This window comes from Lactuca saligna, chromosome 3 (assembly GCF_052625555.1).
Source record: "Lactuca saligna cultivar CGN05327 chromosome 3, ASM5262555v1, whole genome shotgun sequence".
Taxonomy (NCBI): Eukaryota; Viridiplantae; Streptophyta; class Magnoliopsida; order Asterales; family Asteraceae; genus Lactuca; species Lactuca saligna.
The window spans coordinates 152,239,066-152,243,053 of NC_136419.1; positions in this window are offsets into that span (position 1 = coordinate 152,239,066).

Consider the following 3,988-nt stretch of genomic DNA (forward strand, 5'->3'; position numbering starts at 1 on the left):
AAAGTTAAGAATGATAATTATATTTCATCCAATATGTTATTTCATTAGCAGGGTTTGAAATTTGTAAAAAATAGATTCAATCTTATAGCAATTTAATTGATGGTTATATCACTGATATGATCCAAGTTGATCGTCGTTATTTGGAGTCAATAAAGTTAAACTTTTTGTAATGAAAGACAACCAAGTCTGTCTCATATTAATAACACAATATTTAACACATGTATAAATTGAAATAGTCTTGTACAGTTGAAATAGTCTGTAACTAATTCCTGAGGATTAGGAGTCATTTACTCTCTTTCAGTTCTGTATCCATGTATATATACACTTGTACTCTCTTGTTCAGCAATATACGAAAATATTCTTCCCTTTATGGTATTAGAGTACTAAAAATCTCTCGAATTTTTTTCCTTTCTCTCTCATGACTTCATCCATGGCAACAAGTTCTCTCAGTTTACTCAATCTTGCTGTTACCAACACATCTAACCTAAATTTCCAAATCCCATCTATCACAGTCAAACTTGATAGAGGTAACTATGTTCTCTGGCGCACAACAATTCTTGCAGCTCTTGAAACCTTTGATTTGGAAGAATTTGTTCTTCATCCTAATCCACCACCTGCAACCATTCAAGTTCCATCGGTTTCTGCTTCTCCGACTACTGCTGATGCTCCTACTGTCACTGCTACTCCGGCCACTACTGCTCCTAATCCCGATTATGCTACCTAGAAGAAGAGGGATAGATTTGTCTTATTATGCTTGAAATCCATCAAATAAATTTTCAAGTGTTTGTGACTCCTGTCAACTTGGAAAAAGCCATCGTTTTCATCTTGCATCTTTGCATGTTACATCTTCTGCACCTTTTGAACTTGTTTATTCTGATGTATGGGGGCCATCCCCTGAATTTGCTTTAAATGGAAATTGATATTTTATTTTATTTATTGATGATTGCACAAAGTTTATATGGATATATTTCTTGTCCCATAAATCCCAAGCCTTTTCTACTTTCTTACAGTTCTGAACCATGATAAAAACTCAATTCAACTATGATGTAAAGAGCTTGCAAACAGATTTGGGTGCGAAATTTCGAAATATTTCTTCTTTTCTTAAAGCAAATGGCGTCATTCACCGTATTTCTTGTCCCTACACCCAAGCACAAAATGGATCTGTTGAACATAGAAACAGAATCATAGTTGAAAAAGGATTAACTCTTCTAGCTCAAGCTTCACTACCTCAAGTTTTCTGGGAACATGCTTTTAAAACAGCAACCTACTTAAACAATCGTACCATGACACCAATATTACCTTACCAATCACCCTATCAAAAAATTTATCTCAAAGATCCTGATTATGATTTTCTAAAAACCTTTGGCTGCCTTTGTTATCCTTTTCTCAGACCATATAATGCTCACAAAATTGATATTCATTCCAAACCTTGAATTTTTCTAGAATATAGTGCTTCACACAAAGGTTATCTTTGTTTTCATCAACCAAACTCTCGCATATACATCTCCCGCTATGTTGTTTTCAATGAGGAAGTCTTTCCATACATTCCTCAATCTACTTCTTCATATCAGACATCATAAAATTTTGACAATACTCCTACCATTATTACTCAAATAGATTCATTATCCTCAATCCAATCGTCCCCAACCATCTCATCTCATTCATCACCACTTTCAACCCCCAACTCGAATCCATCAAATACTCCAATCATCTCATCTATGTCTCCCTCTCCCACTCCACATCATCAAAAATCCACAATTAGCTCAAGAGCTCGACAAAATCCTTCTATTCCTTCTTATTATCGTCCTGCTGACAATAATCAACATTCTATGATGACCCGTGCTCGCACAAACTCACTAAAACCAAAACCCTTCCATCTTTCTACATCATCTCATCTTGAACCATAAACTTTCTCTCAAGCTAATAAGCACACAAGTTGGAAAATTGCAATGAAGGCAGAGTATGATGCACTCATGAAAAATAACACATGGTCTTTAGTTTCTTGTCTCACTAATACTAATGTTATTGGTTGTAAGTAGATTTACAGGATTAAAAGAAGATCGGATGGCACTATCGAACGACACAAAGCCAGATTAGTAGCACAGGGCTTTAGTCAAGAGGATGAAATTGATTTTTTGAGACGTTTAGTCCGGTTATTAAGCCTACAACTATACGGATCATGCTCTCCATTGCTAATTCTCAAGGCTGGCAAATTCGACAACTCGACATTAACAATGCCTTTCTTAATGGCAATCTAACGGAGGAGGAATACATGAAACAACCAATAGGATTTGAAGATCCGAATAATCCCACCCATGTGTGTCGATTACACAAAGGTCTTTACGGACTTAAACAAGCACCAAGAGCTTGGTTTACAAAACTAAAGCAATACTTGGTTATGCATACTTTTAGAGTGTGTCAATCTGATACATCTCTATTTGTGCATATTTCATCTACCTCCACTTTTTATGTTCTTGTGTATGTGGATGAATTAATTATAACAGGAACAAACGCATCCCATCTTCAGATGTTTATCAAAGCCCTGAATCAACAATTCTCAATAAAAGACCTTGGTGACTTGCATTATTTTCTTGGTCTTTAAATACATCGACATGCAGATGGTCTCCAAATTTCTCAATAGGAATATATACAAGAAGTTATAAACAAAAGCAACATGGCGATGGCAGCTCCAATGCCGACACCAACTGATCCTTATCATCATCTTTAATTAGAAGGTGACCCATTTGAAGATCCAAAATTGTATAGATAGATAGTTGGTTCTATTCAATATGCAACAATCACATGTGCCGATATTGCTTACTCGGTTAACAAAGTTTGTCAGTTTATGCATGCTCCAACAACTAGACATTGGCAAGTAGTGAAACGTATACTTCAATACTTAAAAGGGACTATTGATCACTGTCATCACTTCAAACCCACTACAACTTATGCTCTTCATGCTTATTCTGATGCAGGTTGGAATTCAGATCGTGATGAGAGTCGTTCTCAGTATGGCTTTGCCATTTTTCATGGTTTAAATCTGATTAGTTGGACATCCAAAAAGCAAAAAGTCGTGGCTAGATCAAGCATGGAAGTTGAGTATAGGTCATTGTGTCACACCTCCAAACCAGAACGGCGGAAACGTTCGGGGGCAGAGGATGTCATATTCAGTATCATAACAGTTCATAGAAAGGAAAGTACACGCCAGCACGTTAATCCCAAAAGTTGATTTCCAAACCTGCTTAGCGGTTCCCTGAGAATACAAGTTATTTCAAAGAGAAAGTGTCAACAATTAAGTTGGTTAGTTCGTAAGTGGTTTAGAAAACTGAATGCCATTCCAAAATGGGTGTATGTTTTTCCAGAAAACGCAGTATTTCAAATGTAAAGAGTTGTGATTTGTTGTGTTGAAAGTGAATGTATTAGATCCAGAAAATCCCATATTTTCCCTGATGGTTGAGATATGAATTGTTGTGTTTTCCAAGAAAAACCCTTCTTTTCTTATAAAAGTATGAATTGGATATGAATGTTCGTGCTATAAGTTGTAAATAATTTCACCAAGAAAATCCCTTATTTTCCTATTAGTTGTTTGGTTTGTATACAGGAAAAACCCTTATTTTCCTAACATGACTGGCCGTCTCTAAGATCGAAAGTTGCAAGAAACCGACGTTCTTAAAAGTTGTGTCATAGTTTTATATAATAAAGCTATACGAGGATCGCATTTATTAGATGAAGAATAGTTTTAATAGCTACCCGTTCATAAAAGCATAATACCATAATAATTGTATATCCGATGAGTTTTATAACCATACTAAACATAATATGCCTGTAACGATGTTCTTCAGGCGTGGCAGCGTTATGACAACTGTCACCCCAAAGGACGGACTATAGCTAACAGTCAGGGCGCGAGATCATGACTTCCCGTATCGATCTATACACATTTGACACGTTCTCCGAACGGGAGACTCTGGTTATAGACAGGACTTGCAGC